Genomic DNA, 25,683 nt, shown 5'->3' on the forward strand with positions numbered 1-25,683 from the left:
CTTCATTTGTTTTTTCTCCACCTTCCTCTATAGAATATTTTTTTTATTTACTTTTTTAATATCTACAACCCTTTCTATATAGGGGTGTAAACTGATCGGATTCAGATCGGATAGTGGTAATTTCATATCCGCATCCTATTATATTTGGACGGATTCGAATAATATCTTATCGGTTTTCAGACGGACTCTGGCGGATCTGGATGATAATTGGATAGTTATTTTCTTAAATAGATTCTTCTAAATGGGCAAGAATGCAAATTGAATACAAGCTTTCGACTACTTGTTTACATTTTACTTTTTTATTTGTGAGGGTTATGTTTGGAATTTAAGAATTTAACAACTTTGATAGCTATTTTAGTAGAAAATCTAGAAAAATAGTCACATATCATAAGTAAAATTTTTATAGAAATAAGAATAATAAATCTAAATAAGTAACTTAATCGGATAATTTTATCAGACGGATAATAATCGGTAAGAAAGGGGTATACCATATTCGCATCCTATTAATAATCGGATAGATTCGGATACCTCTAAACGGATGCGGATGTGAATTCAAAAGTGAATTTCGATTATTCATTAACACCCCTACTTCTATAGTCCAAAGATATGAGGTTTCTTTCTTCAAACCTTTAGATTTGAGCTCTAGATCTTGAAATTTGAATCCGAAATATCATTCTTGGAGACTCGAATGTATGGTCTCCTTCCAATTTGACCTTTCCATTTTGTTATATCAGATTCCTTTGTGTTTTCTTTACCTTCCTTTGTACATATTAAGGTTCGTTTACACGTTTATTTTCCTTTTTTTTTTTTCTTTTCTTTTTTTCAACTCATTTTGTAGTTCTAGATCTGAGATTTTTTTCCTTCAATTTTTTGGATTTGAACTTTGGAAAATTATATCTATGATATTGTTCTAGAATTTGACCTTTCCATTTCTTATATCACTTCATTTGTTTCGTCTCCATTTGAGCTATTGTCTGCATCTGCTGCATATTCCTCTTCTTGAGTTCGTATCAATTAAATTCAAATACAAAAATACCCAATCAGTTCTTCATTTCATAATTAATTTTGAATAATGAATGCCAAATCATTTTTTATTTTTTATTTATCAGAAATGACTTTTAATCTTGGTTTCTTTAAAATGGATAATAATAAGAATAAAAATTCATACAAAAAAGAGCTTAAAACAAAAGTCTTTTTCATGACACACTTAAGTTGGGTCTAGATTCTTGAATACTCACTTAAGTAAAAATCATTTTAAATGTCTCACAATTAACTTTTTCCAAAATATAAATTTCTACTTTAAAAACAAATCACACAATAATTAATTTCCCACCACCATCCCTGGTTAAAAAAATCTCATTCTTTCTCTAAAGAATAATCTGTCTCCTCCCACAACATTCTGAATATATTGAGGAAGAGCTATAAAAATGGCTAATCTAGGCATTCTAGGATTCCATGGCCAAATGGATTTATCTAACAGCCAATCTGTTGACCATTTTGGAAATCAGCCATTCTGTCTGCATCTCTTAAACCCAATTAAGGCGTGCAATTCGAAATCCAAGTTTCCTGATATGATCAACGAAGAGGAAAATTTGGTACCATACCAAATTTCAAATCTTCATATTGAAATCATGTTGTACCAAATTTATATGGTACGGTATGAAAATGACATTTTTTTAAATGGTTCGGTACTATTTTGGTATAAATTCAGTACAACAAAAAAGACACTATTCAATATATGGCACAGTATAATTTCGATATAAAAAAACTCATTTTTCTAATATTCTAATTTAAATCAAGGTGATTAAAATCTTCTGCTGTCATATTTTGTGATGAATAGAGGAAAAATGTGTGAAAGCAAACGCTTTATTTTTATCCTTTTCCAGTGATCTTTTATGGGTGCAATAATCCTTTCCTTTACCGCCAACAACAACATGCGAACAATACCCAAGTACTTCTCTTTGGTATTGTTTTCTTAAAGCTTCTCACCCATTCCTTGTCTAGGAAGAGGCATTTAAAGGCTTGCCTTACTCGAGTTTGGATTTTGAACAAACACATAAGTCATAAAAAATAAAGACTCACTTGCATCCAGCTTCTTTGATACTTATCTCTCTCTTCATCCCTTGAGAGTGTACTCTACATGCACTTAGTGATGGCTGACCAAGGGAAGAGTGGTGGTGTGAGAGAATATAGGAAAGGTAATTGGACAGTACACGAGACTAGCTACTGTGCTTATTGCTGCAAAGAATATGGATGACGAGAGGAAAATGAAGAGAAGTGAAGATGGTGAGGGGAGGAGCAGACCAGCTGAGCTAAGATGGAAATGTGTTGAAGATTATTTTTAGAGACACGGATGATTGAGAAGCCAAAACCAGTGTAATGACAAGTGGGATAATTTGATGAGAGATTACAAGAATATGACCTAAGGTTGGCTGATCAGAGAGGAAGTGGAGCAGAAGAGTCATATTGGAAGCTTGAGAAGCATGAGAAGAAGGAAAGGAACTTGCCTTCTAATATGTTGCCCGAGATATATGATACTGTGGTGAAAGTGGTGGAGAAGAGAGGTGTTCGAAGGGTGGATTGAGCCTTAAGTTTCTTCTTTTACTCATTACAATTGGGCCCAATCTAGGAGTAATGTCAAGATGTATTGAGCCTTAAATTGGGGGCCCAACCCAAGAGTAATGTCAAGATGTACTGAACCTTAAGTTGGACTCAACCCAACCTAGATATAAGGGTGTCAAATTCAGTATGATAATTCGATATGGCATTCAGTATATACCGAAAGTATAGTATTTGAAACCGAAACCGTAATGTATTGAATTTGAAAATGGTGCGGTACACTGCAATTTAAACAGCACAGTTCAATACAGAAAAAAATGTATCAATACACAATTGACACCCTTACTTCCGCCTACTGGGAGCAACAGAAGCTGACTCTAATACATGACCCATTTCGACAGAATGAGGTTCAAACACAAAATTAACAGATTACAAATACTGGTAAAGTTTTAACAACAGATCTAGAAGATGAACTGGCCACGGAACCTTGGGGATTCAGTATTGCTAGTGATATTTTTTGCAGATCACCAACAACCCTAGTTTAATCCAGGGTCGCCCTAGCCACCACATCATCTCCACTCCTCAAGGGTATTTTTGGAAGACCACATGAGGATGTACAACAGCCCTAGCTGAACCCTACTTCTCTGTAACAAATAACACTCAATGTTGTATCTTATCTAAATCACAAAATTGAAGCCTACATTATCTCAACCATAGCTAGAGTCTCAGAAGACAACATTATTTCAAACACTCCAAGGTTTTCAAAAGTTTGCATTATCTCAACAACCAACACATGCTCCAGAGTTGTAACTCATCCCAAACACACAAGAGACATAGTCATTATAAATTCATGGTACCTAGCTATACTTGTGTAAACAAAACTCTATAGTCCAAGAGTCCTAGAATTGTGATGAACAAGGACTCTAGTTTATCTATGCAAGAAGTATCATAATCAATGAACGAAGGAAGTACAATTATCATTCTCGTATACGTAAGTTGCATAGAACAATCAAACCACGTAAACATATTCTCTCAACCACTACTTCTTATATGGTATTAGAGCTCCAGGTTCCCACTCAATTGTTTCCCTCCCTTAATGGTTCCTCTCAATCTTGCTAAATGAAACAAATTACTTTTGTGAGGATCACTAATTGTGCCTCTTCTGAAGACATATGACCATTATGAATTGTGAACGGATCTTCTCTTTGCTCACCCAGATGACCATCCCTGAGGAAGATAATGCTACAATTTTCAAGAAGATTCCTGACTACCAAAAGCAAAATTGCTACAATTTTCAAGAATCATCTATCAGATTTGTGATTGTCTTGGCCCTAAAGCCAAGGATTGTAATCAACAATTTTCAAGAATCATCTATCAGATTTGTGATTGTCTTGGCCATAAAGCCAAGGATTGTAATCAACACCTCTACCATGCAATTCAAGGTACCATAAATACACCTCTTTTTGTGAATATTTCTGAAATTTCTAGTGCTTATGAAAATTGGTACCCTGGTTCTAGAGCCACATGCCACATATCAAATGTCCTTGAGAATCTTTATGTTACTCAACCCTACACTGGATCAGTTGAGTTCAAGCTGGGAATGGTGTTTGCCTACCTATTAGTAACACTAATAACATCTCCGTTGGTAGAAATTCTAATATATTTGAATTCAGTTCTTCGTGTGCCATTTATATGTAAGAATTAATTATTGGTTTCACAATTCACAATGGATAGTAATGCTATGTTTGAATTCCATCTTGATATCTTTTATGTGAACGATCATACGATGGGGAGATATCTCCTTTAGGACAGTGTTAAGGATGGACTCTATTGACTTCGCTTGGGAAACTCCTCTTCTCCTGAAGTGTTGGTTGGAGAAAAGACTTCCTTTTCTAGTTAGTATTCGTGTTTGGGGCATCCTGCCTTCAAAGTTGTTAAAATTTTGATTTCAAGTTTTGATTTACCAGTTGTTTGAGAAAACTTTGTTTTTGGGTTTGATGCTTGTTAGAAATGGAGAAGTCATCAACTTGATTTCCATACATCTAATGCTATTTCTCATGGAGCTCTAAACTTAATTTATTTGCATAGATGGGACCCCCCCCCCCATTTGAATCTATCGATGGCTATTGTTACTATGTTATTTCTGAAGATGATTTCAGCAAGTTTATGTTGTTTCATCCTATGGCTATCAAATCTGAAGTTGGAATTTTTAATAGGTTCACGTTGCTTGTTGAGAACCTATTTTTAAATGTATTAAATGCTTTCTTAGTGATTGGGGAAGAGAACATAGAACTATCTCTACCTTCAATATAGGAATTGAACATAAACTTTCTTGCCCTCATACATAACAAAGTGGGGCTATTGAGCGCCGTCATTGACATATTGTAGTGATTGGTTTATCTCTTTTGGTTCACTCTTCTTGTCCTAGAAAATTTTGGGTGCATATGCTCTTAAAACTGCTGTGTTACTGATAAATAGATGGCATATCATCTCTTGTAAATGGAGATGTGAATTCGGAGAGATATGAGGTTGAGAATTTGAACCAGTCAGTTTTAACGATGAAACCATAGCTACAGGGATTGAAATCATAAACCGTGATGTGTCTCTGATAACTGTCAAACTGAAGCTTGCAAAACCCATTGGAACTGAGGTTTGATTACAACATATGCCGGAGCAGGAGCCATTGATCTCATATGTCTTATTGACAAAAACATGTTACACCCACTCATAAAGCTCCAGCCATTGTAACCGATGATTTTTGCACCAATGTCACAACCCAAAGCTGTGAACTTGTTATCAGTGTTAGAAACAGTGAATAAGCTATCGTTGGTAGATGCTATAAAAGCCCAGTTCCAACCAGTGGAGTTACCAAGCTTCTTGTAGCAGTCATAACTTACAGAAGAGAGTACGGTTATTTGACCTTCAAATGATACATTGATAATCTCCAGGTTTGTCCCCATGACCAGTTTTGGAGGATTAGAGTTGTGATTGTAGACTAATAAAAAATTTAGATTGTAAAAACACGTTTCATCATCTCCTGCTAAGCCAAAGGGGTAGGGTACTTGAATACTACCACATTTAGAAGTGCAATTGGGCTTTGTACATGAAGATGTGTTGTACATATGCAACCCAACCATTTCATGATGGTAGTGGGTTTGTTTGATGGTCACTGGACCCAGCCATTGACATCACGGGTTAAGTGGCTTCAATACCCCTACAGAAAGGATAGTAATACTCAAAGGAATACATAGCCAACACATCTAGACGCCTAGCATTCATGTACTTAGGTGTAAGTGCCTACATATAGGGTCACTAGGGGATAAGCGAACCCACAACCCTGTTGGCATATAAATACAACAGGACAAAGTCTCGCAATCAAGTCCACACATTCGCATCATTCTCGTATAACAATTTATGAAATTTGAAAATAGAAACAAGTAAAAAAAACATTACCTTCCGTTCGCGCAAAGTCACATGCAATTTATAATAGAATCTAAGATATCAAAATAATACAAGATATCAATTGATGAAGATTTAAATAATGTCATTAATCATATAAGATATGGTTAGGCATATTCCTCACCTTGTCAAGTTAATAAGGCTCCCCAAAGTCCCAAAAAGTTCACCAAAGAGTGTGTAATTAGACCCAAAATTACCCTAGTTATATAAGAAAATGAGTGAGTAACCATTGGAATCAATCGGGATTCAAAAGAAGGCCAAAACACACATCCCAAATATAGCAGGTTGAACGGCCGATTGCATAGGCTTACAGGGCCGGTCAACCTCCTGCTAGACTGGTCATGAGCAAAAATTCAGATTTCAGCTCCGATTCAAAATCAATTCGAAAAGGGTTTTGGGAACTCCAAATTAATAGTATTGACGACTCCAATGTGCCAACAAAACAGTTTCAAATTTGGCTCTCTTGTTGCTTGCGGGCCTCTTTGAGAGGTTTGAATTGGTTTCAAATGCAAGGATTTGCACAACCAACTCTGAAAGACGTTGAGAGACACTAAGAGAAATATGGGAGAGCATTCAACACAACCTCAACTCCAACAACCAAAAACCTAGTATTCATTGATAATAAATATCATCAAAACTACGTTAGAGAAGAGGGTTTTCAAGGACACTCACATTTTAAGCGTTATTGCAGTGATCCGAGCTTTGATGAGTCACCATACGCGAAGGAATCAATAAAACTTTCTTGGGTATCTCCTCTCCTAGGTCCACAACACCTCTTTAGCATAAAGAACGGGTTTATGAGGATTGGAAAACATAAAATAGGGTTTTAGAAACCCCTTTTTCCAATTCTACCCTGAACTGGGCAAGGGGTGGTCGACCTAGCTCGGTTAACCGGCCCTTGTCGACCAGCCCTTGAATGCCCCTCATCCGGGGTCCGAATCCGGTGATTCCTTGCTGGTTTGAAAGGTCTTTTTATGGCCTACACTTTGGTATACTCACCTTGACATTTGAGTCTTCCTTGATCGGTTTCCGAACGTGACAAAATCTTCTCTTAAAGCCTTTAGACTGACCTTCTTTCTCCTCTTGAATTCTAAGAGACTGGTCAAGTCATCTATAAGGCCATCCACTACCATGGGGTTCATTTCCGAACCTTCGGTCTCGACTCCAATGATCCACAGTTGATGTCTACTCGAGCTCCGAGTTCGCTCTCTTGAAGCCATGGGTTAAAGGGTAAGAAATCCGAGGTGTTTCACATTATCAAGTACTACCATTTTCTTGTGTTTTTCTAGGTTATCTCACAAAGGCTATTTATAGGAAAATCCAAAACCCTAATACAATTCTACCATTGTATAATTAATGGAAAACCATTTCCAATTACAAATTCATCCAAACTCTAATTATGTGGACCTAAAGAATAAAGACATACCCAAAATTTCAACAAACCAACTAGTATTATTTTCTTACCTATGGATCTAACACAATTAATTTTATTAATACTAATATTGTTAACAAAGTTGTGCAAAAACATATGCAGAAGACAAGATCTACGTATTTCACTTGAATATTACGTATGTGACGGACCAAAAATGTTTTTCAACATGAAGAAGAATATATTCAACCCTTCCCTTTTTTTTTTTTTTTTTTTGGGTTAAAAGTGACATCATATTGCTTAAGTGAGAACAAGAAAAGCTCTATCGAAAGTGCTATGTCAACAAAATGTTTGGATCGTGGAAGACAATTGATCAAAGAAAACTTTCAATAAAGGTCTTTTCACTTTTTTTGGTCAAAAGCAAACTCAACTTTCAATAAAGTTATGAATATGGTTGTTTTGATGTGTCCTACGCTTCACCAAAACGAACAATAAAAAAAAAATATTTATCAAGAACAAATTAAAAAAAGGCTTTGTACCTTAATATTTTTTTTATTTTAAAAATAGCATATGAAAAGTTTTAAATATTGAAAAGTAAAAATGAGTGAGGAAAGAGAAACTTCGGGTGATTTGGGTGTAGACAGGGTGAGTGTTTCTGCTGTTGAAGCCTCTAGAGGATAGTGGAGGTGTTTTCAAGGGGAGGATTGAGGGAGCAAATGCTTGTCACAATGGGTGGAAGGGAAATGTTGGGGGTAATTGTATTATAAATTCTACAAAATATGAAAAATGAAATTGCAATACAATTGAAAGATGAAAATTCTTAGCCAATCCGGGGAGCTTGATGTTATAATCGAACGAATCACCGATCAATAAGGTTGAGTCACACCTTGAGTGTTGTCTTTAAGATAATTGATGCACCCTACTACCAAGGGTTCTTCGCACCACCACCTTCAAGATAAAACAACCTCCAACTAGAAGATGAGGTAGTTCTTCTAATCCATTCAAGGAGCCAAAAGATAGAACACAACAACACTTAAACAAACTCAAAGAAAAAAACTTTTAAAATAAGTAACAAATGAATTGGGTCATTGAATCACAATGACTAACTTCCTCACAAGGGAGAGAATCAATTCCCTACTAATGGAGGATCAATGGGTTTTTCCTTCTCCACTAATAAGAATAAACCACCTTGACCTAAACTACCCACTACTTGGAGAATTAATTATCATATTCACCTCTTTTGTATGAATTGGATTTAATCCGTTCAATAACCTTAACCCCACTCATGGTAATGACCATGAATGGTCACGAAGTTGAAATGAGAATTGAAGGTCAATAGTTAGAATTTGAGTAAATTCCACCCTACAAATAAGCCCACCTTATCACCATGATCAAGACCTTTTAAGACCAATGAACAATGTTATGAAGAGCCTTATAACCATGGTCATGAAGGGCCTCCTTTACTCATGGGTGCCTCATTACCACCCTTACCTCATGGGTCCCACACACTAACAAAACAATTAAATAAAAAAAATGCAAAAACTAATTTTGAAACTTAATATATATTTTAATAAAAAAAACTAACAAGAAAAAAAAAATCTTAGGCTTGGGTAGTGGGTAGTTCAATGATGCAGGAGATTAACTCTCTTCCAAGTCCAATGCAAGCTGGATCCTACCCGTGAATTGTGATTCCTCATACATGTATGAATTGCAGAGAAATCGTTACTGGTTTGCCTTGATTGGCATAGAAAACTTTTGGTCCCCATGGATGAGTTGTGGGAAGCTGCGAGAGAAAGTTTGGAAGTTAAACTAAGGTGTGGTGATACATTCGTTAGGATGTGGATTCATAATTTTTCTCTATAACAATGTGCAATCTTCAATTCAAATATTGTCCATTGTACCCACTGAGCTCCCTCCACTGCTGTAGCATTCACATTACAACTGCAGCAGAGTTCATTTCTATCCCTAATTGCTGAATTTTCATGTAGCATAAGAGCCGATCTATCTCCAGGGGAACTTTATATAATTAATATAGACGGGGCTTCGCCTCTGGCCCTAAGGGGATTCGAACTCTGACCTCCTATGTGGAAGCGTTGGTCTTTTGTCAACTGAGCCACCTCTTGGGGTTGGGTAACCTTGAAGTTGATTATGTGTCTTTGTGTATTGCCATCACTACCCTTAACAGCTAAAGATGATGGTGGCTACAGCAGCCCTGGTTCAGCCAGGGTTGGTTCTCAATTGGCATAAATAGACCTGGTAGTTCTTTTTCGGGTGAATGGACCCATTAGTTGGTCGTGATATCTTCTATGTTCAGTTTCCTTAGGCATTCAATTGTAGTGATTGATATGCCCATCGGAAGACATTTTATGTGGGCACAAGTTGTGTCTTCAAAGGCAAGTACTCTGGTATTGGGCCTCCATCGTTGCCTAGCCGTCACAAGGCTGATTCATCTTGTTCATGGTAGGTACTTTGTTGTGGTTTTTGCTTTTGCTGCTGCACTTCCAAAAAGAAATCTAAAGATATTGATGCTTCAATTTTTAACCTCACAAAAATCGATAATGAGAGTGTTTTCTTTTCCATGGGGCCATTTATTTCATGATGGACCTAGTAGTTGGTTGTGATATTTGCTATGTTCATTTTCCTATGAGATTCAATGGGATTGATTGTAGTGATCGATATGCAAACTGGAATACTGTCTTTGTTGATACAAGTTTGTAAATCAGAATATTTACCCTTGGTCTTTCTCCTTCGTTTCTATTTTCCTTTTTATGGAAGACTACTTTATCTCGCCTATTGGTGGCTCTTTACTTACACTTATCTTTGCCATTCTTTTATTCTTTCTAATTCTAAATTGTCCTCTCTCATTCTTCATCTCTGTCATTCAAAATGAGCATATGAGATGAAACAAAGGCTCGGTTCAGTAGAATATGGAGACAATAAATGCAAAAAAAGTTCAAATAAAGAAAAATAAGTTAGAATAGGTTTAAAATAGTAAATTAAGCCAGTGTTTGGTATAATTTTCATTTTGATTTTTACCTATATAATGTTTTTTATATTATTTGGTACTATTTATACAACCTATTTCTATTTAAAAGAGCTAAAAAAAACACGAAAACTAAAAACAGGTTGAAGCTTGTTTTTTATTTTTCTATGGAAATCCATCTCAGTTATTTTTGTGGCGGTTTTCAAAATCCACGTGCGTGTAACATGTAAAACTGAGGTTAAGCACGTAAATTTGCCATTTTTTTATAATCTTCTTATATCTGGTGAGATCCTAGAAAATTTCAACTTAATTACTTGTCGGACTATTGAGATTGAGTCTCTTTAGACCATGTTTGTGCCAGAAAAGGCTTGATGCAGAGGCCGATGGGGGGCAGATGATCGTCATGATCGTGGAAGCAAAGGTCGATATGAAGAGCTTTGCTGATGACATTATGGCAGCAGGTGAGAGTAAAGATGCCCAACTCAATTTGATAGATGCAGGCAGTGAGTTTGGTTTTGATGGAGGAAGGCGATGACTCCAAAGCTGATGGGTCAAAGGAGTTGTAGTAGAACAACAAACATTATAGTGAAGGGGATAAAATTCAGCGGTAAGTTAGATAACCACCAAAATACATAGACCAAATAAAATCTCAATGAAGACCTCAAGCAAAAGCTTCCAAACCATGATTAATTCTCACATGATTACTATATCACACCATAAAATAAAGATTGATCTAGTATTCCCAAACAAACTGACAACAAAAAGAAAATGCATTACCATAATCATTTTCACAAACACCATATTCAACAAAGCTATTTTCGGTTATCTATTTCAAGAGTTGGATTAGAAGAGCTCGTCGGTAGTCCACCTGGAGAAAGGTCAATTTCTTGCTGAATATGTCGTGATGTTGGTTGATCATGAACCATCTTCAAAGAATCAAGTTCCCTTACAACTTCCTTCATTGTAGGTCTATCTTCCCTTCTATCTTCTAGGCAGTTACTTGCAATCTCAGCAACAATTAGAAACTGTTGGTTCTTCCCATCATCCTCTTTTATCCGATCATCAAGAATATGAAAAAGATTCCCCTTTTTCACTGAAGATGGTAAAAACTTTGCAAGAACTATCCATTCCCCAGATTCATCCATGAAAATTGGCTTTTTCCCCGTCAAAAGTTCTGCAAGAACAACTCCAAAACTGTAAACATCACTTTTATCAGTTAGATGGCCTGAAGGAAGACATTCTGGGTCCAAGTATCCATAAGTCCCTTGAATTACTGTTGTCTTATGAGTTTGATCCACAGGAACCAATCTTGAAGCTCCGAAATCAGATACTTTAGCACTGTAATTATCATCCAGTAGTATATTAGAAGACTTCACATCCCTATGAAAGATAGGAACTGAATGAGAAGAGTGCAGATAAGCAAGTGCATCTGCAGTTTCTGCAGCAATTCTTAAGCGATCCTCCCATGAAAAAGAAGCAGCTTTATTCTCACCATGGATCAGCTGGTACAGGGTTCCATTGGAGACGAATTCATAAACTAACAAAGGGACTTCTGTCTGTAGGCAACAGCCTAAGAGCTTCACTACATGCCTATGATTAATCTGAGAGAGGATGTCAACCTCATTTATAAACTGTATAATCTGGGTTTGATCCATAATTTTTGATTTCTTAATGGCAACAATTTTTCTCCCGGGTAAGATTCCCCTATATACTATGCCAAACCCTCCTTCACCAAGTATTTGACTACGATCAAATGTTCTTGGTTGCCCTCTTCAACTCTTTTATGGTGAAAATCTGTGCGATATCTCTGGCCCCTTTATACAAAGCTATTTGTTGTTGTAATAACATACCTCCATTTTGTTTGAAGAACTTAAGCAAACGTCTTTTCTTATAAGTAATTGCCCAATATATAAACCAAATGAAGCTAGGTAAAGCTATGGTGCATACACTGACTCCTGCAAAAATAAAAAACAGATCCATGTTGATGTTTTACATCTTTTGTGTCTAAGAGATGAAGAAAAACACCAAGAGCTGGAAATGTGTATGCAATCATGGTCAAAGGCACCACCTGACCTCTAAAGTAGAGAGAAAGACATGTGGGTTGAAGATTCAAATGCATGGGTCCTGGAGATTCCAATTGGATTGATTCAGTTTGACTCTAAAAAGCAACAATACTCTTCTAATGCCAAATTATAAACTTATAAGATATAACATAAAATTTGTGTATATTACCCCTTAAAGTTGCAAACAATCATGTGGTGTGTTTGGAGGGGTTTGGAAAGAAAGAGAAGGTACTGTTGAAACGTGGAGAGTATTTAAGATTAATAATAGAACATTAGATTTTGAGCACCTTAGTGTCACGTTTTCGGGATAGAATTTGAAGGGATTTGGAGGATGAGAACTCGACACAAAAATATTTCCATGAAGATGTGGGTCATTTATCTAATTCCAAGCTCTTTCAACTAATTAGTTATGGGCTCCCAGACAATTTAGAGGTGTTCTTAGTTTTTGTTTCTGTTTTCGGCTTCTTTTTTTTTTTAATTGTTTTTCTTTCATTTATTTATTTTTGCGTGTGGGAGATGGGGGAGTATTTGGAGGAAGGTTAGGTTTTTTCCTCAGCATTTTATGTTATAAGTACAGTGCTTGGGTTTTAAGATGTGGTAGAAAAACATCATAGAGTTGTATTTCCATTTCTTCATCTTTGTAGTGTTCATTACATAGCTTTGTTGTAGACATAGCATTCGGGAGAATCACCTAATTCTTGTCCTTTACATGTGCATTTTCCATTTTTACATTTTCATTATGTTGACCTATGTGCAAGATTGTTTTAACATAGTTTGAATTATTCTAGTCGTTTGTTCCTCTGTATAAATCTTATGGTTGAATCCTTAACTCATATTCGACCGCCTCTCAAACACCCACTCTAACCCTCTCTTCTTAGAATATGTAGTACCACTATGGTTAAATAGGTCTAAAGGATTTTAAGTTTATCTTGCTGCAAGTTTTTTTACCTAGTTAACTTTTTCTTCATTGTGTCCTTTCTTTTCAAATTTATAGTGAAACCATCATAGAGCTTTGTTGTTGATGTAACCTTCAAGTGACATGTGCTTTCCCCATTTTACATTCTTCTTGCATTGACCCCTTACGTAAGATTGTTTGCAGTTATTCCGGTTCTTTGTTGTTGTTCCATACCATACATTTACATCCTAATGGTGAAGTCGCTCACGTCATACCTAACCACCACTTGAATATCCACTTTAAGACAACTATATGGCAATGGCTCAATAGGTCTACTTCTCATATGCAGTGGTGATTATTTGATGTTGGGAGTAAGTGGGTTGGGATGTAGAAGAGAAGAAAAGGAAAAATGGACCACCAAAGAGTTGGCTTAGATGGTAATGACCAACACCTCTTTGTGAACTGGTCATGTGCTTGACTCTCCTTGATGGTGTGTAAAATGATCCCCTCCCTCTCTTATAAGTAGAAGGTCCCCTGTAACCACCAACACCCCCCCCCCCCCGCGCAAGAAAATAGTCATTCTCTCTTAAAAACTAACAAAGCCAGGGCTAAGGGTATCTAATGTATTTTTTAAATTTTAAGAATAGTAGATGTTGTATTCCTCAACTGTGATTGAATTAGCTGGAGGAGAGAGAAAGTCTGAAATTCCTGGAGGAAGGAATTTCGCAAGGAAAAGGTTTCTATTACACAAAGGATATTCTTGTGGCTATGCAAGGGGATATACGACTAGGTGAGGAGGCAGTGGTGAAGAAGTCCTATGCTGGTGTGGTGAGTGGAGGGGCTATGATCTCTTTGGACTATTTCCATGAGCTAATTCATGTAGTGAAGTCGTAATTCCTTGGTCTGCATATGAGTCGTAGTAGCATAAATTGTTCAAATTTGCTGTAATTGGTAGATTTGATTTTCACAAATTACGATGGGAAGGGTGAGGAATGAGGTTCGACAAGGATGGAAGATTTCTAATCATGTCATTTTTCATTCTATCAATAAGGGCTTGATAATTTTTCAGTTTGGGAACAAAGGTGATATGACTTATATTTGGAGGCATTGCCCAAGAAGGTAGGGTTGCAAACTACTTGGTTTCAACTGTGGGGGGGCCAAATGTTAATGTATATCTCAACCATCTATAAAGTTGGTTTGGGTTCATTTAATGGTATTACCATTGGAGTACTAACATCAGAAGATAGTGTTGTCCATTGCAAAGACAATGGGTAGGCCTATAGCTTTAGACTAGAGGACCAAACAGGTTTTCTTTGGCAACTTTGTTCATGTCCTTGTTGAACTCAAATTGGATGCAGAGTGGGTGGAGGAGGTTCATGTGGAGCAATGTGAACCAAGTACACTGAAAGTCTTCAGGTTTCTCCAGAAGGTCGTGTAGGAGGGGGGGGATTGAAAGTGCGTGTATTGTGAACGCTTTGCCCATATGGTGGCACAATGTAAGGCTAAAAAGGAGGCTGATATTACATAGGCAGCAAGGGAGAAGGTGATGGCATTGTCAGGGGAGGTGGTGTGGATGGAGAGCAAGTTTTGAGCAACAGGGGGGATGGGTTTAGAGGGGACTCTTGCTACAACATAGTTTCAATCGGTTTGAAACTCCTATAATTTCTCAGTCTTTTCCAGCTAAAAAGCCATTGGATGAGACCCTAGCCCGCTATGGAGAGTTTGACAAAGAGGTGAGTACGAATTTTTGAAAATTTGAATTTAAAAATCTGGTGGATGAGGATAAGGTGCTTGGGATCCACTCTGAGTCGATTGAGGACACTAGGAGAATTGGAAATATGGTAGAGTTTCAATTTGAAGGCTTTGAAAGTCAAATTGAAAATTTTGTAGTTAAGGGACATGACAGGGGTGGAAATGTAGTGGATTCTCAAGGTGAAAGATTTGACAACTAAGAAAAAGAATTTGGTGAATGGGTAGATGCTATGCAAAAATTAAGATTTCGTTCTGAGTGACTCTATTCGTAGTATTTTGAGAGGTGTATACTATGTGATATATAACTTTTGAGAATTGGTCTTGAATCCTTTTCTTTTCATATTAATAAATTCAACATTTTTGATAAAAAGAAAATTTACGCAATTTGAGGGGCTATGTGCAATTTGCTCAAGATATAAAGAATCTAGACAAAAAAATTTATGTGATGGAGATTGATATCACATTGCTTTTCCAAAAAGAAAAAAGATAGATGAGAGATGACATTATAGAGAGAAAAGACATTTACCTGTAATAATGGGTATGATGTTGGTATTCTTACACCCAGTTCCTTTTGGTGCACCATAAAGGGAAGTTTCACTTTTCCAGCCATCGCCACGATAGCCCAATGGACAGTGGCAGCTGTAACCTCCAACACTATTCTTATATTTAGCATTCTCACTACAGTTATGAAGATGTGCAACCTTACATTCATCCACATCTTCATCATCATCATCATCATCATCATCATCATCATCAAAACAAAATCACCACCAACAAAAAGAGCGAACAAGATTTTCTGTCAGTGTTAAGCTATTCATCAAATACAGTAGAATTGATCATTTGCAAGATAGGGTTGGTTTACATGGATGGATGGTTACCTTGGCATCCGTCTTCAAGGTACGGGTTCCCCTGATAACCTTTTGAACAAACGCAGCTGTAACCAATACCGTTCTTGGAGACGGCACACTCGCTTGTATTTCCAACTCATGCATAAGTAGACCGGTTTTTCTTAGCTTCTTCACAAGACTTCAGTTCAATTGCCAGTCGTAGACAACAGGGACAGCTGGCACATCATCTATTATATATTCAGAAGTGAAGTTGGAGAGATATAAGGATGAGAATTTGAACCAGTCAGTTTGAACGAGGAAACTGTAGCTGCAGGGATTGAAATCTGATGCGTCCAAAATCTGCTCAGCCCTTAGATCTCCACGTGATGTCCTGCAAAACGAAAGCGTCAGATGTGGCCCGACCGCTGGGGTCGGGAGTCCACCTCCGAAGGCTAAGTCAGTTGATGAACTTAATCACAAATGGCTCTGCTAGAAGCGCAGAGCTAAGGAATGAAGAACTGGGAAAGGTGATCTAGATAGCAGATCGCTGATAGTTTAGGTCTATTAGTATGTATCTGAACTTGAGTCTCAGATAGTATTCTTTTCGATCCCCTCACCTTGTATGGTAGTGAGGTTTATATAGAGTGTACCTTCGAATCTCCTTCGTTGGATGCACTTGAGCCTTCCTCGGGTAGTCGTTGGATCTTATCAGTTAGATCCGTTGAGCAATAGACTTCTACTAGTTTGGGCTAGTAGAGGACTCTTGAGATAACCTTTAGGTTATGCGATGATTATCCCTTCCATAATGATTATCCGCAGCCGTCAATTCGAGTTTGCCATCATTAGGGTGATTACCCTAATCCATAAGTAGGATTAGGGCACGCTTGTAGCCGAATAAGCTTTCTTCTTCAGCAAGCCATCTTCCGGATCCGGTTCGCTCGGAAGCGAGTCGGATCTCTCCGTCTCGACCGGGGTCGAGGGTCGGACCAGGTATGAACCCGGTCTGATCATAATCTCTCCATATCACGAGCCCCCCAGACCAAGCGTTCGGTCGATCCCGAGGGCTTGGTTTTTAACTGGGTTCGTCGTCAGGTGATAATCTCTGCGTGCTTCATTAAATGTCATATCACATTTAATGCGGTGGTCACTTTTCCTCGAGCGTTGTGAGTGTAAGGCCACATATCTCCTTGCAGTTGATCTGTCGTGGCTCACGTCATCCAAGCGACGGTTTCCAAACGCCTATTTCGGATTCGTGAGTTCAAACTTTCAAAACGTCTTTCAATCTCGATCGCTGATTTTGAATCAATCTCGATCGTTCAGATTCCCGAACACTCGTGCGGGAGTTTTAAAAGCGGTTCATTGTCTTCGTAGGTTTCATTCTTCTTGTCTGGAATTTGAAACTTTGTTGTCTGCTTCGCGCATTCCTGCTCTCAAGCTTCCGCCTCACTGAATCAGTAAGTTTACTGGTCTTTTTCTTTTTGTAGTTTACTGAAACAAGTAATGGCGGACGATAGGGCTTCTCTAGTACCCAGTGTTGGTAATAGCAGTGATGCTTTTGCTTCTCCTGCTCCCGAACAGTCGGATAGTGACAACAAAACCCTAACTGTCCTCTGGCGCGAGTTTGCTGAAGTTTCTCAAAAAGGTTTTGAAAGAAAAACCGAAACTTCTCCTGTCCTTCTCGAGTCTAGATCTTCCAAGATTGTCGAGTCTTCTAGGCAGCCTCAAACTTCCGGGTCCAATGGTGAACCTGGCTCTGTTCCCTCCATCTACGATGAGGAAACCCTTCTTTCAGCTATCCAAGATTTCGATCTTCCTTCCTCATATCAGGTTAGGGCTCCCCACCTTGATGAGAGGGTTGATTCATCCCTTTCGGGTGAATTTTCTCTGTATATAGATGCACTGGAAAGCGGGGTTCGCTTTCCCTTTTTTAATCCTTTGTTCTCCGCAGTTCTGAATCACTGGAACATTTGTCCCGGAATGCTCCTCCCCAATAGCTGGCGTCTCATCGTCGGCTTCTTGGGTTTTGTGTTTTGAACTTGGCATTACGCCATCTCTTTCTCTCTTTGTACATTTTCATGTTCTTTCTATCTCCCATCCTCCCGAATGGGTTTTTCTGTCCAAACGCAATAAGGCTAAACTTGATTGGAGGGGCAGCATCCTTGTCAAAGGAACTTGCCCTTCTAACCACAAAAGATGGCGTGAACGATACTTTTTCTGTCAAGCGCCTCCATCAGATCTTAACTTCCCAACCACCTGGAGGAGGTGTACTTCTTCTTCCGAGAATAACCGAGGCCTTCCCTTATCCAGAGAAGACGAGGCGGCCATCAGGAAGATCAAATCCATTCCGTGGTATCAAGAGATACATGGATTTGAAGTGGAGTATAACTCCATCCTTCAGTACTAGGGCTTGGCTCATTGTGAGCTTCTAACCACCATCCTTTAATTTGACTGAAGTGATATGTTTTGAATTCTTACTCTTGTCCTTCTTCTTTGCAGTGCCTCCAAGAATGAACCCTGAAAGCCTGCAGGTGAAGGCCGCCAGGGCCGTTGTGACAGCCGAGCAATGATCGCCCAGAGTCTTGACCGTAGATCAAGAGGCTTCTCTTCCCTCTCCCGACCCCTCTTATAGGGGTATTAGGAATATCAGGCCTGTAGCTGATGCTTCGGGTAAAGGGAAGAAACTGATGGTGGAGAGGTCTAATGTCTCTTCCTCCGCCCGAACCAAGAGGAGGCATGACACAATTGATGCTCCCTCCAATAAAAAATCAAAAGCTTCAACGGATGGTGAGGAGGTCTTCACCCCCTAGTGGACCCTGAAGCTGAGCGACAGGGTGACTCGGGATCCCGAGAAAGCTGCAGAATGGAGCTCCCTCAGTCTTGCTCCTTCTGATCGCCAAGAATTTGAAGCCCTGGATGACACCTCCCTTGTTAGTCAATCTACAAGGTACCGGTCTTCTTGCTTAGTTATTTTTTCATAATTCCTTATGACTTCTTCTGATATTTTACGCCTTCCCAGGAATGTTGTGTTGAGCTTTTATCAACACATGGAAGCATTGAGCCGGGTTGGTCGCACCAGCTCCTTGCTGCAAACCTGTGAAGAGAATTTGGCGAAAGCCAATTCTGAAATAGACCAGCTGACTGCAGCTGCCGTGGAGCTGCAGAAAAAGCACGAGGAAGAAGTGATCTCCCTCAAGGAGGCCCTCGAAGCGTCGAAGATTCGTGCCGCTGCTGCCGAGCGCGAGGCCAGAAAGCAAAAAGCAACCTCCACGTTGTTTGGTGACAGGCTTGATTTCAAATGTAGGGAGCTCGAAGAACATCTGAAGTTGTCGATCCCTAGCAAGCCCGAGCATATAAAGCCAGAGCTTTGGAAGGAGTGTGTTCGGAAATACCTGAACAGCGTATCTTTCTCTGAACTGCTAGGTATCTACAACCTTCAAGCTTATCACCTGGGGCAGAACGACGTTTGGGAGCGAATCCTCGGATCGATCCCTGCCTTCGACACTGCTCCTTTTCGTGAGGTGTGCCACAAAGAGGTCTTCGGGAAAGTTGGTATGGATCTCCCGGACTGGGCTCAGGAAGAAGATGATCCTTTTCCAGCTGATCCTCAATATGAGGCATACCTGGCTGACGAGCCGGCACTTCCAGAGGAGAAATCACAAGCCGAGTCTCAAGTTGCTGCTGTAGAGGACTCAGGCGATGCCATTCTTGAGGAAGGCTCTTCTCATGATCCTGAGAAAAGTCCTCCCGACCAGGGTCCCTCGGGCAACAATGAAGAAAAGGCTTAGGGAGTTATCTTTTTGTACAGATTTACCCTCTATTTAATGAATAGACATTTCTTTCTCATGTTGGCCTTTATATTTCTTCTCATGTTGGCCTTTATATTTCCCCGTCTCCTGCCGAAATCTTGCCTTGAACATCAAAGTATTAATGATAAAACTCATCACTTAACTTTACATTCCTCGCCGAATAATAATCTTGTAGAAATATTGTGAAGATGCGTTTCGGGAAGATGCATTAGTCTTCCCCACTACTTCAATTATTGCAAAGTCCACACGTTTCCTTTCTGCAAAGTTCAAACGTTTTCCTGCTTTTGTATACCATTCGCTGTTTCCAATGAATCGGAAATACATCCATTATTTTAATGGCGGTGCGACGATTGGAGGTATCTCTGCATCAGGTGCTCGCCTCCACATGTTTCCATGTGGCATCCCTCCGACCGTTGATCTTGCTTTCTGCGGATTTCGAAGCGTCATTTCGATCTAGGTCGTCGGTTGTCCTTAGCCTTCAACCGTCGTCTTAATACCTGAGGCTATTTAAAGCCTTCGTGGGTACTCTCCATCTATCCTGACTTCCGCAAGTTAGATTTGCTAAAGTGCTAAAGCGACCTTTAGTCCTTCGGCCTGTTTCCGTATTCCTCGTACTCCAACAACAGCTCTATCAACTTCTGAACAAGTGAGTTTTTTGATTACTCATCTCTTTCCCCACTTCCCCCCTGAGTAAACTGCACAGTAGTTATACTTGGGGTTTAGTTTTTTGGTTTTTGTCAGAAGTGATAGAAAACTAGGGTTTCCCCCTTGTTGTTGTCGTTTGTTTCTGTACTGATACGGCTTGTTTCTTTGCATAGTGGCTCCCAAGATCAACCCGAACTTTATCAGAGCAAAATCTTGCAAGAAAATCGTTCCGTTGGTGGTGGTTGGGGCCAGTGCGGTGGTTTCAGCTAGTGAATCCTCCAAGCGTAAGGCGACTGTTGCCGGTGAATCTTCAAGTCAGATTCCTGCAGTTTCTATTGATGCCGTCCCTGCGCCTCCTTTGCCCGAAGTGATCGCTCGTCTTTCCCAGGAAGATCTTGATCACTCCGTTGCCGATGGTGCTGCCGGCGCCCCTGCTGGTGAGCTCTGTTGGTGCACCCCCGAAGGAGACTCTTCGGGCATCCGAGGCAACTATGTTGGCGTCTGATGAAGGTGTGGTCCCAGCAGGTGCTGCTCCTATTTCCAACTCTAGTGCTTGTTTGGCATCCTCCTCCTCTCCTTCCGAGTTGGAGGATTTTGCCACCAGGAAGCGCCATCGGGTGACAAGTGATGCAGCTCACCCTTCTCTTGGTGTAGCTCATCCTGCTCATCCTTCGCCTGAATTAGTGTCAAACGAGTTTGACAGAGCGTTTGAATGGTGTACTGCTGCTCGAATGACTTCTGAGAGCGTAGTTCTTTCCAAACTTCCAGATGAAGTCTTTACGAAGTCTCTGGTGATGTAAGTCCTTCTTCATTATCCTCTGATTCTGAAAAATTACTTTTCTGCTCCTCGCTAACTAGGAAGTTGTTTGCAGGAGTCTTGCTGGTAACTTCCTCAACCAAGTGGAAGCAGTTACTAGGCTCAGTAGATTGAGCAATGAAGTTTCCAAGCTTCGGGAAATCTCCAAAGCTAAAGATGTTGAGATTGCTCGCCTTCGGCATCTAGCTTGTGAGGTGGCAGGAGAAAAAAATTCGATGATTGGTCGTCTTCGGTCAGACTTGGATGATGCCGGGGAGAAGATCCGGCGATCGGAGCGAACAGTTGGAAAGTCGGGAGCCAAAGGATCTGAAACGTTACCTGAAAGGCAAGCTGTCGTTCCTTTGCCCGAATCCCTTCCAACTGATGCTCGCAGAGCCTGCGTCTTCAAGTATTTACATAGTAAGCCCTTTGTTGATATGCTGAATGCTTATAACTTGCAGGCGTACCGGGATGGTGAGAACAAAGTATGGGAATCAATATTAAGGAAGGATCCTCATTTTGATACGACTCCCTACAGTGTTGTTTGCCATCCTGAAGTATTTACCGACCTGGGTATTCCTCCTCCCGACTGGACCAAGGATAAGATTGATCCTCCACCTTCCGATCCAGATATTATGCAATATCTGGAAGATTCTCCTGTTTATTCTCCCCTGGAAGAAGTCAATTATGACGAGCTTGTACTGAATGCGAGTTTGGTCGAGGACCATACTTCTCCTGGACAAGCTGGACAAAGAGTATGAAATTGCGGAGGATTTTATGCATACCAAAATATTTTTGTAATCCTCATTTCTTCTCTTCTTTTCCTTGTATCCCCACCAATGGTTGACTCATATGTTTGTTCTAGCAAAGTCGCGTTGATCTTGTATAACTTCTCAACAGTCACCTATGATGACTTCCTTTTTTGACCGAAGATTGTATCCAGCTCTTTGTAATTGTTTTGATACTGGCCTCTTTGGATCTTTTGAAGAAATAAGAAATTAACTTTATCTTGAACTTTGCTAGCCACTTGAATCACTGTTGCATTAGGTCTTAGTTGTTTGAAACAATGCCTTTACTTAAGGATTTCCGGAGAAATACAATAAGTCTGAGAAGGAACTCACTCGGGTTTTAAACCGATGCCTTTACTTAAGGATTTCCGGAGAAATACAATAAGTCTGAGAAGGAACTCACTCGGGTTTTAAACCGATGCCTTTACTTAAGGATTTCCGGAGAAATACAATAAGTCTGAGAAGGAAATCACTCGGGTTTTAAACCGATGCCTTTACTTAAGGATTTCCGGAGAAATACAATAAGTCTGAGAAGAAACTCACTCGGGTTTTAAACCGATGCCTTTACTTAAGGATTTCCGGAGAAATACAATAAGTCCGAGAAGGAACTCACTCGGGTTTTAAACCGATGCCTTTACTTAAGGATTTCCGGAGAAATACAATAAGTCTGAGAAGGAACTCACTCGGGTTTTAAACCGATGCCTTTACTTAAGGATAATTCAAAAATTCAATAAGTCTCGAAGGAACTCACTCGGGTTTTAAACCGACGCCTTGCAAAAGGAACTCACTCGGATTTTCATCCGATGCCTCGACTTAAGAAAGTTCGAAAAATTTCCATAAGTGTTGAAGGACCCACACGAATTTTCATCCGATGCCTTATAGTTGGATCTTGTTCTTGAATGTGGTGTATGATGCCCCCCAATCAAAAGATAGTTTGTTGAAAGCCAAAAATTGCATTGATTGAGTTGAAAATGATTACATCGCGAACAAAATTGAAATCATCCTCAAGGATAAAACTTTTTGAGATGCCTAGCATTCCACGAACTATCCAACTCTTTCTGGGTATTGATGTTCTTCAGCCTGTAAGCTCCTGAACCGACCGGTTTCACAACCATATAAGGTCCTTCCCAGGAAGGGTCCAATTTTCTTTGGTGACGCGGGTCGGAAGCTAGGGTGTTTCTTAACACCAAATCTCCGGCTAAGTACCGGCGATTCTTCACTCGAGTATTATAATGAGACGCTATCCTTCTTTGATAATGTTGAGTTCGTGCTATTGCCTTTGCCCGAACTTCGTCCAACAAATCAAGACTATCAAGTAGTCCTTGTTCATTTGCTTTTTCCTCGAACTCACGATCCCGTAATGTCCCCGCCATTATCTCCACTAGTGCCAATGCTTCGGATCCATATGCCAACCTGAATGGAGTTTCTCCTGTGGGTGTTCGAACCGTAGTTCTATAAGCCCACAGTACATTATGAAGTTCTTCGACCCAAGAAGCTTTGTCAACTTCGAGTCTTCTCTTTATTCCTTCCAGTAGCGTTCGGTTAGTAACCTCTACCTGCCCATTGCTTTGGGGGTATGCCACTGAGGACATACGATGCTCGATCATATATGTTCCACGGAATTGCTCAAATTGTGGACGATCTAACCGAGTACCATGGTCAGTGACAATAATCTTTGGAATCCCAAAGCGATATATGATTGATTCAAGCACAAATTTCTCCACTTTTTTCTCGAAGAATTGCCGCCGATGGTAATCGGCTTCTACCCATTTTGTGAAGTAATCAATTGCTACTATCGGATATTCCCGTCCACTTTGATGCCTTGGTAAATTTGCCCATGATATCAATTCCCCACATTCCAAAGGGAATGGGATTTAGAATTGAAGTCATAGTTTCCGCCGGGCGCTTCGATCTTGTAGCATGAATTTGACAGGTTACCACATCGACGAACGTACTCCATAGCAGCCTCTTGGACCTTAGGCCAATATAACCCAAGTCTCAGAATTTTGTGAGCCAGGGCTCGACCACCCATGTGAGCTCCACAAATTCCTTCATGAACCTCAACCAAAGCTGATTTTGCTCCTTTGGGGCATATACATCTCATAAGGGGCCCAGCATAAGATCTTTTGTATAGTCTCCCATTCTGAATGACAAATCTAGCTGATCGAATCTTGATCAACCTTGCCTCTACTGGATCCTCAGGTAATTTATCATCCCTTAGATACTTGATTATTGGATTCATCCAGCAACGCTCTGCTTCAATATAAGAAATTTCTTTCTCATGATAACTTGGAAAAGTTATCTCTTCAATGTAGACCGAAGGGTCTAGATTCTTTTCCTTGGCATTGGCTAGTCGGGATAGCTCATCCGCCATCGAATTTTCATTCCTCGAAATCTGAGATATCTTCAAATTTCGAAATTGGTTTTGAAATGCCTGCACTATCTCTTGATATTTCTGTAAGCGTGGTTCTTTAATACCATACTCCCCCTGGACTTGGTTGACTATAAGTTGAGAGTCACTATAAATAGTAACATCTACAATAGATAATGCTTTTGACAACCGAAGTCCTGCTATTAGAGCCTCATATTCTGCTTCGTTATTACTTGCGTCAAATGCGAATCTCAAAGCATATCGAATAATAAATCCTGCTGGACTTTTTAATAGAATTCCAGCTCCTGCTCCATCTTTATTACTCGAACCATCCACATATACCTCCCAAGTGGTTGGTATAATGGGATCTTCAATGGTGGGTTCCATTGGTGCAGTAGTTTCTACTACAAAGTCGGCTAATGCCTGAGCCTTGATTGCAGTTCTGGGCTTAAAGCTCACTTGGAACTCGCTGAGTTCAACCAACCAGGACACTATCCTTCCAGACAAATCAGGTTTGTTAAGAACTTTACTAAGAGGAAAAGTTGTAAATACCTCAATTGGATGAGCTCGAAAATATGGCCTTAGCTTCCCGGCGGCCATCATGAGAGCCAAAGCCTCGCTTCTCAATCTATGAATATCTTGTCTCTGCATCTAGCAACACGTGGCTTACATAGTAAATCGGCCACTGTTTTTTATCTTTTTCCCGAACAAGTACTGCACTGACCGCCGAAAGGGACATCGCTAGATATAGCTGTAATATTTCCCCCTTTTCTCGGTCCGGGACAGGATCGGTGGTTGTCCAAGTGCTTCTTTTAATTCCTCGAAAGCTTTCTCGGCACTCTTCAGTCCACTTTGCTTCCTTACGCCCTTCAGGTCTTTAAGTGCCTTGAAGAAAGGCAAACATTTCTCTCCAGACTTGGAGATAAATCGATTTAAAGCAAGCAACTCTCCCCGTTAAACACCTGTACATCACGAACAGTTTTGGGAGCCTCCATATCAATCGAGCTTGTATTTTGGCGGGATTAGCCTCAATTCCCCTCTCGTGATACCATGAGGCCCAAAAATTTGCCCGAGGAGACTCCAAAGGCACACTTTTTTGGGTTTAGCTTCATTTGATGTTTCCGAAGTACTGAGAAAACCTCAGTCAAATCGGCAATATGATTTGCTTTTGTAAAGCTTTTCACTAGCATGTCGTCAACATAAGCTTCAACATTCTTTCCTATCAGCTCTTTGAAAATCTTGTTGACGGCCCTCTGATATGTTGCTCCTGCATTCTTCAGGCCAAAAGGCATGACCTTGTAATAATAGCTTTCACGATCAGTCATCAAAAGCCGTATACTTCTCATCCTCCTTATTCATAAGGATCCGAT

General features: G+C 39.7%; 1 pseudogene across 1 annotated transcript in view; it reads right to left on the bottom strand.

Moving 5' to 3' along the window:
- Positions 1–11,182: 11,182 nt before the first annotated feature.
- Positions 11,183–25,683, bottom strand: part of LOC149018956 (wall-associated receptor kinase 2-like) — a 44,019-nt pseudogene continuing 29,518 nt past the window's right edge. Inside the window, exons 4-6 of the transcript XR_016173148.1 lie at positions 15,959–16,252; positions 15,607–15,798; positions 11,183–12,325 (exon numbers count right to left, since the gene is read on the bottom strand). The product of XR_016173148.1 is annotated as a wall-associated receptor kinase 2-like (transcript). The remainder of the gene's footprint in view (positions 12,326–15,606; positions 15,799–15,958; positions 16,253–25,683) is intronic.

Source organism: Hakea prostrata, chromosome 4, assembly GCF_041222555.1.
Source record: "Hakea prostrata isolate BN-2017 chromosome 4, UWA_Hpros_2, whole genome shotgun sequence".
In the NCBI taxonomy this organism is placed as follows: Eukaryota; Viridiplantae; Streptophyta; class Magnoliopsida; order Proteales; family Proteaceae; genus Hakea; species Hakea prostrata.